This window comes from Corvus kubaryi, unplaced genomic scaffold (genome assembly GCF_017639235.1).
Source record: "Corvus kubaryi isolate FWS band 111438036 unplaced genomic scaffold, C.kubaryi_AGA036_p1.0 137, whole genome shotgun sequence".
Classification (NCBI taxonomy): Eukaryota; Metazoa; Chordata; class Aves; order Passeriformes; family Corvidae; genus Corvus; species Corvus kubaryi.
The window spans coordinates 5444272-5456065 of record NW_024580671.1 but is presented as its reverse complement, the minus strand read 5'-3'; the positions used below and the strand labels follow the sequence as shown (position 1 = coordinate 5456065).

General features: G+C 39.8%; 1 long non-coding RNA gene across 1 annotated transcript; it reads left to right on the top strand.

The window, feature by feature from the left end:
• The first annotated feature begins 352 nt into the window (after positions 1 to 352).
• LOC121659439 lies at positions 353 to 2177 on the top strand. The gene is made up of 2 exons (XR_006014327.1): positions 353 to 1128; positions 1782 to 2177. It is a non-coding gene; the product is annotated as an uncharacterized LOC121659439 (long non-coding RNA).
• The last annotated feature ends 9617 nt before the right edge of the window (positions 2178 to 11794 follow it).

Sequence of the window (11794 nt, the reverse complement as noted above, 5' to 3'; positions counted from 1 at the left end):
GGTGTATGTCATTCACTACCTTGGCTGTTGGGCTTATTCCCTCTCTGTTATTCCTAACTGGTGTCATAGATCGTCCCTTTTGAATTTTAAAGCAATGAAATATGCCATTAATAGAATAGACTCCCTGACTTGCATGAGTTTGAATGATCAGAAAATCCATTCCCCAGTAGGGATTTTTAAACTGTAATGAAGAATTAAACTCTCGCTGCATGTCAAGGAGCCTGCCAGATTTTCCTAAGCTCTTTCTCTTATAAGGTAGGAGAGGGCAGAGAGTCCAGCTGTTAATGGAAATTATAGAGGAGAGCTAGAACTTTGCCCAGCAGAACTGCTTGGGCTCTACACACGTCAGTGAGCTGTAAACAAGTTCAAAAAATGTGTGCTTGGAAAGGACTGTACATGCATTGTGTCACTGTATATATTTTCCTCAGAAAGCACCAAATTAAGATTTCAACCATTCTGATTGGCATTACAATTTGGATGATGAGCTAGGAGAGGATACTTGTGTAATTTCCAGAACAACGTGGTTGTATATAGAAATTTCATTGTTAGAGTGACTAATAGTGAAATTAGGCTTGTAATTTTTACAGCACAAAACCCCCAGCTCTTCCAAAAAGCATCAGAAAGTGGAAATTTCATCTCTGAGGAGTCTGACACAATTTTGTGGGGTGTTGAAAACATATTAGCTATAAGCTGTAGTTCTATTCAGAGCTTCACTCTATAAATGACATTGTAACTGCTTTGTTTAAAGAAGCAAGTGAAGATTTGTAATTTGTGCTGCAGGATTCACTGAAGAGAGTGGGACATAACAAGCAAGCATCATCTTGCCCATTACTTGGGGAAATGAAATATCTATTTAAGGCAAATGCTTTGAGGCATGTAAATTTTGAAGTTCAGACTAGTTCTCAAACAGTATAGATTGAATATGTATAAATAACTGGCAACAGTTACACGGTGATATTAACCCTCATAAAGCTGTTATCCCAGCAATGCCTCTGCTTGTCATCTTCCAGATGTATCTTTGAAGATTTGTGTTGGGAATTACAATGATGGAGAGTATGAGACAAGTCCTGTACCTTCCCCAGTTCAACAAGATTCTAAGGAAGGTCTGGGGCCTTCAAGATCAGAGGGGTAGGTAAAGGGAACCACTGAGATTCAGCTGAGTACAAGCAACTCACCTCTTACCTGTTCTTCAGGATAAATCAGGGAATAGGGGAAGTGGGAAACAGGGCAAACTGAGGTCTGATAACGTGTCAAGGGCGTATGGTAGAACAGACAGAGGAAGAGATGGGCAGGTGTCTGCTCCTCTGCCCATGCCTTGGCTAACGATGAGAAGTGCAGCTACCACCATCCACAGCCCAACAGGGTACCTTACCCTGCACCCACAAGGTAAGCCCAACCCAATGACACTAGAAAAGTGCCTTTAGGTGAGCCACAATCCAAAACTCACAGCTGGTAACAGCCATTTACAAATAACCTCATCTTGAAGTACCAATAGTTTAGACAAATATTCTCCACTACACGACACAGGCAAAGAGATTAACAAAGAGTGTGGTCTGGGCAAGAGAACAGGAAATGTGAACAGCAATCTAGAGATAGACATGGGGTGGTGGGGCCTGGGAGAAGAAAGAGTGAAAAAGATATGCACTGGGCTAATACCTGTAGCCTTTCAAACCCCCCACCTCTCCCTGTTGCCTTTGCTGCTTGCACACATAGCTTGACAGTTTCTCTAGTTAAATTATTAGTGCTACTTTCCTCTAATTTTATTTGTGCTTATTTTGCAGCCTGAATATGTACTTTTAAGATTGTCTCTGCAACACTGAGAAGTGCAGAATGAAACAAGTTGCACGAGAACCTACCAACATGGAGGCAATAAATTCCCTACTTTTTAGACATGGGTCTAAGGAGCAAGAATAATAAAACACAATGGGTGAAAGCAAATGAAAGAAAAACAAACAAATCTGTAAGTAGAGCTTCTTGGGGTGGCTTAGAAATACAGCTTTTAAGGTAGAACGATTATTAAAGTGTGTTTTCACTTTGACTGTCTTTCTGTTAGTCTTGTGCCAAATTCTGCCATTTGCCTGGCATTAACACAAAAAGGGAGCACCTGCATCTCCTTCAAAAATCTGAAAATTCTTGTCTTAAATAAAGCCTTCAGACAGTAAGGCATCTCTCTATCATGTGTTGTTTTCCTTTATCAATTGACAACCTGGATCAAGAAATGAATTTTGGGGTTTGTTTATTTGAGGATGTTTTCCTTCCCAGGGGCTTTTGGAACTTGAAGGTAGAAAATCCTTACCTAGGGTTATATTTTGTGCTTGAACAGTGAAATTGCATTCAGTTTTGACTCATGTGAGAATTATTTATAATAATTAATTTCCTTCAGTAATGTGTTGATTTGGAAGATTCTTCAGTGTGTTAAAACTAATGTCTAAGAATGTTCTACAGAGGATTGCTCACTAGCTTGAACACTATCTCTAGCACTAGTTGCATCACCTACTGCATCCTAAAATATCCCTGGACTCAATATATCACCAGTGCCACTGTCTCACTTTGCATGGGTCATCCTTCCCACTCCCTCATATCTGCTGGGTGGAGAAAAATACACAGAGCTCTCTGGGATTACAGTTGGGACCAGCCCCACTCCTGAGGTGAGATGATGAGGAAAGTCACCATGGGGAGTTTCCAGATTCCTCACTTCTCCTCTGTGTATAAGTGTTAAGTGCAGGAGAAGTCCCAAATGACTATTTGTTGGACTTGATTCTTTGGCACCATCCCTTGTGTCAGAGACTGAAAATAGTTCATGCCTCAAACATTGATATAAAGTTTTGCTCATTATAAAGAAGCTACAGCTGAAGAAGCTTCCCTGAAGAGTGGGACTTTGAACTGAAAGTCAAACTGTTGATTAGATAAAGGGAAAAGCATTGTTCAATCCTCTCAGGCTGAGGGAAAGGAATACATCCACAAAAGGCCAAAGCCACCAGCTGCAACTATCCCCAGCTGAGTTTGGGGTGGGGGAGAGCACAGCTCACACAAGCCAGGTTTACACAGACTCCCCCCAGCCGAGGGGGGAGGAGGAGGTTTTGGGTGCATGGTGCAACCTCTGGTGAGAGGCAATGAACACCCATCCTCTGATTACACAAACTGGCCCAGCTGTGGAACCCCCAACCCCACAGGTCACATCCATGGGACATTCACATGAGAGGCTTGGCCCCACAGGACTGCACGTGGTGCACAGTCTGCTGTGAGAGACTGACCCCCCACCTCAGGGGGACATGGCCTGAGCATATAAACCCATGGGACTCTGTGCCTTCTGGGGGAACCTTCACCACCAAGAGACCAGCTGGAGAGGATCAGTGAACATCATTGGGATCCACAGAGTGGTGATATTTTCCTTATTCTGTCCCTGTCACTCTTTCTGTCCTCCCCACCTATCTTCTTTCTTCCTTACTCTCTCATATTTACCATCAAATAAACCCCTTACTATTGTCACTGGCATATGGTCTTGTTTGCACCTTAATTTGGGCAAAGGCATTTCTAAGAACCTTAAAACTGGAGCATAACACCTTGGAACAACAGACTTTTCCTTTATCAGCTGCTTGTGAGCAGCTATGCTGTAAGATGTCTTCTCTGGAGGTATGCGGTCCTCATACTAAATGCTGGGTTTGCTATGAAAAGGTATGCCATACTTAAATTGAAAGGCCAAAGTTCTGAAATATAGGATGTTCCTGTAATTATCTTGTCTGTGTAATCTTAATTTACATACAAATTTGTATGGACAGCTACAGTTCATAGAGCTCTCATCACAGGAGCCAGGTCTTGGTAAAAATACATTCTGTACGCAAAGGAGAGAATGCTAAGGATTTCTGGACAACCATGGAAAAGGTATTTTCCAAGCTATTAATCTTCAAATCCTGTGGAACAGCCAGGATTTCTGGTGTAGATGCAGAAATCCTTAAGCAGTATGGAATAATGGAGGGTAAACAAAAAGCTGCTCATCACAGAAGGATTTCAAAAGGACTTCTGAGGCAGCTCACTCAAAAAGGCAGGACTCTTGCCAATACCAGGTCAGATTAGCCATGACTGTGTGTAGCTGCATCTTGAAAACCTCAAAAAATAGATGGAAATTTCAGAGTTTACCTGCACAGCTTGACAGGGCTACACTGCAAAGGTTTTACTCCTAGTGAAAAGTTTCTCGTTAAGTCCTTTTTCTTTTACTGCCCTTGAAGTGGTTGTTGCCTGCTTTTAGACCAAGCCTAAGACTCTTCAACAGTCTAAGGATCTCTCAGTATTTCCTTGTGGCCCAGTAGGCTGTCCAAAACTTGATTCACTTTTTTCATGTGAAGCCCCCCCCAAGCTCCAGGCCAATGGGAAAAACAACTTCCTCATATCTTTTAGGCAACACCTTTCAACACAGGCTGATCTTCATTTTACCTTATTCACAGGAATAGAGAGTATTCAAGCTAGAGTCCAACAATAATCTTCTTTTCAGCAAGACTACTGCTAACTCTTTAATCACATATGAGCTTAAACTACCCCAAGAGCAGAAGTTTGCTTGTCTCCTTGTTGGACATCATGAAGTTTCTGTTGTCCCAGTTCTCTAGTTTATCAAAATCCCTGTGGATTCAAGCTATGACACTCATTGTGCAAGTAATTCCCTCTAATTTAGCATCATTGATAAATCTGCAGGTTATACATCCAAGGTGCTTACCTAGGTCATTGATTAAGATACTAAACAGTGAGAAAGAGCAGCCATAACACTGCTCTGCTCACTCCTGGCCACCAAGCAGATGCTGAGCTACTCACTGATAAATTTTAAGCCAAGAGGTACTATTAATTTTTAGTCCATCTAAGCATCATTTCTTCCAGTCCACAATTCCTCAGCTGCCATCTGGCAGAGTATGGAGTCAAAAGCTTTCCTAATGCTGAGATGCATGACATCCACAAACCTCACTTTGTTGTAGGAGGCACCTGGGTTTGCTGAACATCATTTGTCCGTGGTAAATCTGGGGATTGCTGATTAAAACTGTGAAGTTTTTGTTCTTCACATGCTTGCAAATGCATCCCAAAAAGACAGTCTGTGTGATGTTTCCAAGGTCTGAGGTGAGCCTGGCTGACCTGTAAGTCCCCAGACCCTTGCTCTTGCTGTTTTTAGAAATGGCACCCAGTGCCACTGTGCAAACCATCCAGGGAACTGTGTGTTTTCTCTGTGAAGGGCAGGGTATCCTGGAATTGTTTTGCTGTGACAGAAGGGCCTGAGCCTGGGAAAGCACCATGATCATGGCAGCATACAGTGAGCTCTTGCTGCTCCTTGACAATTTGGAGGAGATAGTGTAAATCTCATGCCAGGCCATGCCCATATGTGCAGAGGTATTTATCCCAGCTGACTGTAATTTGTGTGCAGTCATACCAGTTTTTGGCTTCTCACTTAGACACCTGAATTAGGAGGACAAGTCACCACATACACAATAATTCCCCTACTAAATAATCCAGAACTCTCATTTTAATCAACATTTCAGCTCAACTTCATTCTGTGTTTTTCCCTCTTGGGGCTATAATGGTGATAAAGGAATCTGAATCAGTCCCCTGAGTTAAGAAATTTCTCCCTTAGGCAGTGTGACTTGTCCTACTGAGTTCAACTGGAAATTTATTTTGTTGCATAAAACAGAAAAATATGATTCATATACTGTTAATACTCAGCTGCATGTTTGCAATTTGAGCATTTAATGAATTTCAGTTCAACAAATTAATTGCCAGTTTAGCCTGAAAATGTTTCAGAGGTCCTTGGGAATAAGAAAGAACACATTTCTGCATCCCCTCATCTGCATGGATCAGCACATGACCTCTGCAGCTAAGGCTGTCTTAAGAAAAATGTTTTGTCTCTTTAGAATAGCAATCACCAAGCCAGCAAAACCATTCTGTAAGTGAGGTCACATGCTAAGGGTGCTTTTGCTAATTATTTCTGGGCATTAAGGCAAAGAAGGTAATTCAAATTTCATCCAAAATAATCGACTGTCTACTTGAAAACAGTCACAGAGCCATAAAGTTTTGAAACTAATAGAGCCTTTTAAAAGACTATTTTAGGAAAATATTTGAAGACTGATTGTTTTAGAGGTAGTTGTACTTGGAAGTGCCTTAGTAGTTGTGGTCTTTAGTTTTACATCTAGTGCATTGTGAAAAACTTTTGTCCCACTAGAGGCTTCCTGCAATGCAGGCAGGCACTGAATGCTCATCCTTGATCCTTTGGCTTAAGTGGCAGGATGGGGAATATCTACACAGAGAGCACAAGCACCAGCAGCAGTCTGTGTTGTGGAAAAGCTGCATTTCAAGACTGGGAACATTGACAGAGCAAACTCAGGAATCCTCTCCCCCCAGATTTAGCTGTTTCTAAACCTCAGCCTTAAGAATTTCCTTCTGCCCCGTAGATGATACTGCTACAAGTGATACCAAATATTAAATGCTAATGGAGGTTTTTGGAGAGTGTCACTGAAAGGCCAATTGAAAGCTTTGGGAGAAGCATTTTGCGACTTCATACCTCCCAGGTTTGTGACTCTGGATCCTGTTAACAGAAACACCGGAAAAAATGCATCCCAGCATGGATGCCACTGGAATGGTGTTAATTGAGGGCATGGATCATGAAAATATTGCCAGCTCTTGTCACTTGTTACAAGTTGTTGATTTATATGGGAAATGAGAGCTACAAAGGTGTGTTTGTGGATAAGTATTCATGTTTCTCTCTTGGTATAAAGGGCTGAGAATAGAGGTGAAAAAGCCAAGAAATAAGAAGAATACAAAAGATACCCACACATCTAGTGAATATTATCTTGTTCAGTAAGTGACATGCTAATTTCCTCTTTGAGCATACATACTGTGGCTCTGCTAAAGTTTATTATCAAGTAAATTAAACTGGAACCTTTGGTATCTCAGTCAGTCCAGAGAATAAATGCATTTCATTAATTCTTTTTTCAAGAAAAAATAGAAAAGAAAATTGATTTTATTTAAAAAAAATAGTCAGGTGGAGCAATGCATGCTGTGTATGCTGTATTTTAGGTGCTTTATCATGCAATTTCCCATTTCTACATGAAGTTGCTTAGAAGCTAAAGCAAAATAGCAAAAAAAAAAATCAGAAATTCCAATTTCTTAAAAGCTTGTCGCTTTGATTGTACATTACCGGCTCTTTAAATAAAGTGAAGTGCTGGGCGAAGGAGGAAATATGTAACTTTGCCCCACGTCTCTGAGCTACTCCAGAAGATAAAGTTCTGCTTTACTCACTGTCCTTGTTTCACAAACATACAGCAGTGTGTTCATGAAAGTGTGATCTAAACTTTTAGCTTCCATGTACGAGACTTCAGTAAAGAGTTAAAAAAAAAAGTGCTTCCAATTCCAAAAGACAATCGTTTGATCACTGAGAGTTCATGGTCTTTATGCGGTAGAGTTTCATTTTTATATACATCCTAATGTTAGAACACCAAAAGACCTAGTCATGAGTATTCAAACCAGCAATCATGGTTGTTTCTTTTTTGAAGCCTGACTGCAAGGCATGTTCTGTTGTCTTGGTAATTTATATCTATATTTCTCAGAGTTCCTCAAGTAATTATATTTTTATGAATTTGTTTTTTTGATTTCATTTGAAGTAGTTAGAGTAATGTATGCTAGGAAAGACAGAAAAAGGTTTGGCATAGAGGATATGTCAGTTATTTAGCTGTGGTGACATTCAATCTTCTTTATTCTTTGTAAATCTGCCGTTAGCAGGTTACAATGAAGTTGACTCCCTAAAATCTATGAGATCTCAGTAATTCCTTAAAATCAAATTGTTTTGCAAACTCCTCAATAAGCTATGCAAGAGAATTTCTCTGAAAAATGAATTTAAATAGTCCTTGAAAACAGAACACTGAATGTTTAAGCCTTTGTCAGGTAGTAGTTTAGGGTTTTGTGTTGTTTTGGTTTCTTTTTTTTTCCAAAAATGTAATATTTCCTAAGAAATAAAGAAATTTCTTCTGCTGCCATTGCTGAACTGACTGATGGCTCTATGTGGGTGTTGCTTACTGTGGTTATGCAAAAGAAATCATGAGTCACAAGCAAGTGGAAGAAGGCAGTTGCTGTAGGCACTGCCACCAACCCTGGGACTGGCAGAGTGCTGGGGAGAGGAGCAGTTCTCTCCCATTTTGGCTCCTCACTTTTCCTGCAGTGTTGCATTTGACAAGTCATTTAAATGGTGAAGAGAATGGCTGCAAAACAGAAAGAGGAGCTGGGACTGAACTAGGAGAAAATACAAAAATAAGATGGATTAGGCAAAATGAAGAAACAGAAACGGAGAAGCATACTAATAATGATAAAAGATTTACAGTGAAATTTGATCAGGGACCAGTTTATTACAACCCCCAAATCTAGAGTATGATTTGCCCACCTGTAGCAGCTATTATGAAGGATAATGTTTTCCCACCTCCTTTTCATGCAAGTGAGACAAACAAGATCAGAAGCAAAGCTGCATTTGGAACAAGTTTCTCATTCCACTAATCCATCAGCGTTATCTCCTAGGCTGCTTCCTTCTCCTGTGAGCCTGCAGCAGATGTAGTTACATTGCAAAAAAACATGAAAATCACTTTCCAAGTCATTTCAGTCAGTACTATAAGATTACTTAAAAATTGCAACACTGACCACTTGCACTGAGTCTGAGACCCTCCATCTGAGACCCTCCTCTGAGCCTTTTCCTCTGACTCATGATCAGTGACGTATCAGCAACAAAAGGTGTTGACACAAGACAAAGAATTGCCAAAATCCCAGGACAAATTAAAAAATGAGCAACCAGATGTATGCTGTCAAAATAGAAGGCAATAGGGTTAGAAGAGGAAATAGCAACACAAGAATCTTGTGGTCATAGAGATATGTAAGTAAAAAAATCAGTGACCAAAAAAGAAATTATTACTCTCCCAGTTTTTTAATGAAGATATAAAATGAATAAATAAATAAAGGTTAGGGAGTTTGGATAGTGCTATGACTTTGATGAGGAGCTTAACTGTTACAAACACGGCTGTCTTAGGATGTGTGAAGATCCTTGGCATTGTAAAAGGATGTAGCTGTCCTCTATTTCTCAGTTAATACACCAAGAAACTGTCCTTCAACCCAAGTTTACTTCAACACTTCTGATCTTGCTGTGGAACAAAAGGTAATGATTACAGTGTGGCTCTGTTCCTCAGTTCTAGGCCTGGGTACCGGGGATCCAGAAACGTAACAGAAGCAAAGACATTGATTCATCACAGTACCTTAAAGAAATCAATCACCTTCTGGATGCTGGTTCCTATCTCTGTTTGCTGTGAGGATTCATCAACAGTTATGTTTATCTCTCTGCACATCATCTGATAGTGTTGAGTGGGAATGGTGATGCTACCTGGTATTACTAACAAATATTTAGGTCTAATTTTTTTTGTCATTGCAAGAGATACAAGTTTCCTTGGATAGAATTATCTCAGATTTTATATTCAAATCCATCAGGGGCTCTTTATTTATTAAAAAGGTAGCATTGGCAGATATATAATAGCAAAAGTTTTGTTAAAAAATGGAGTGGGGAAAAAACCCTTTCAGTGCAAAAATCAATTGAGTACAGTGCTGTCGCAAATAATCCCAAGACTAAGGTTTCCGTTCTGCACTGCTTGTGGCTAGCTCCTACTCCAGGCAGTAACTAATAGCTTGCAGTTTGGCCTTGATTTTCTGGGATAGCAGAATAGTGCTTAGAGCAAATTTGAACTAGAAGGAAGAGGCACTAAGACACTGAAGCATATCCCTGAACCTCAGGTAACAAATGCCAGCCTGTGTCTGTGAAACACATTAAAGTAGCTTCAGGGCTGCTGTCACTCATGCTGTCTGCCTACTCCAGAAGTGCCACTGGGGCTGCTGGAGAGAAGATGAATGGAGTGACTCTTCAGCAATTTCTGGTGGCTTAGCTTTTGGAGGGGTGGCATGGCACAGAAGTAACCATGGATCTTTTATGACATGGTGACAAGCTGGTTGCTTATTAAGCCAGTAAAAACTGGAAACTGAGGCTTGTCATCTGAGAGAGTTTAAATGCACTCACTGAATTTTGGTTTAACAAACGTGCCTGTGTCCACAGACTTCCAAATTTGAATATTCTTGGAAAACAAAGCACATGCTTTTCCTTTACCCTTCAAAGAAATGACAGACTAGCTGCCAAATTTAACACTCTTTTGTAATGAAATATGTGCCACCCATTCTCTCTACTATAATCTTTAGATTTACTAATTAATGCCCTTCAGGGCTGTTAGGTGAGAAGCTGATGGTCAGAATATTAATTCTTTCCAAACTCTTTGTTCAGAGGGGTAGTCAAGAAGACCAAACTCTGTCCTGTGTAATATTCTCCAAGAGCAACACCTTGTTCAAAAAACATTAGTCTTACAGTTTCCTGACAGTACTCTTCTTTATGAAATTATCCTCCCAATTGCTGCCAAAAGCAGAGGTCTGCTATTAGAAGAAGGCTGGTGCAGAGCCCAGAAGGCAGGGTATTCAGCATGCTTTGGGCAGCATTACTTTCTGTTCTTAAATGTTTCCTTTAATCCTCCAAACCTGTGCAAAGCCAGGTTTGGTCTTTTACTGCAAATGGACCATTTTGAGATAAATTTGTGCTAGAAAATTGAAGCACTTTAATTCCCACATCCACCAGACTAATTTTTATGTTTGACAGATAGAAAAGTTGTTGGGTTTTTCTAAGAACTTAAGAAATGAAAGGAAATAAGCTTATAAAAAACCTTGTCTCTGAAACTGCAGGCTGCTTGTGAGACTGACAACGCAGAAAGTGCTCTGTGCTGAAAGCCTGTAAATTCTGGGGAAAAAAGGTATGTGAAATGCAGTAAGGAATAAAGACAAAACTAATGCAGCATTTCAGTCTCTTTTTTTCAATCTATAAATGTTTCTATTTATATACTTATTTATGTAGGTGGTGATCTCCTATAGTTTTCACAAATTGACACACAGAATATTGCTAAGCAGACGGGACAAATAACCATGATACAACAGAAGTGACTAAAAGCCTTAAGCATCATAGGGCAAAGAATATTTTCTCCACCCTTGCCTGTGACTGGGCAGTACATATATATATGTGTGTGTATATATATGTATATATACATGTATATATATAAACATATATGTGCTGTAAGCAGAGATAATCATGTGGTAATCCACAGCCCTATATAACAGTCTTTATAGTTTTATGATTTCTGCATGCAGGTTTTGCCACACAGCTTGCGCTATGGTTTGTTTCTACATCTCTTTAGGCTGTGTTGCCATCATTCCAAATGTGCAGTAGCAGATAGAGTTCCAATCTGCCAGGTTCTTCTTTTTCTTTTCTCTATCCTCTGTGAATTAACATTCCAGGGAAGTAACTTTGTCAGAAACAGAAAATGTAAGAAAAGGTAACCAGTATGTGGAGAAATTCAATTCTTGTCACTTGGTCAAAAAGAAAAAATTTTTACTTTTCCTTAATGTTTTTCAGTCATATTTAAAAGGCAGTGATAATCCATCCACAATGGATTGCAACGTGTCTTTGTTCCCAGATTCATAAATAGGAATTTATAAAGCAAAATTTGTTATAAAGTATAGTTATCTCAGACACATGGTCCTAATCAACAGCGCATTAATTATCAGTACTGAAAAATGCATCAGAAGAGATCTCTTCAATTTTTGCAAAATTTTACTCTTGATGTCCCTGAAGTTGGTCAAATACCTTCATCAGTAAAGCAGACATTGACCAAAATTTCATGGATGTGTGATCTATGGTGATCATTTT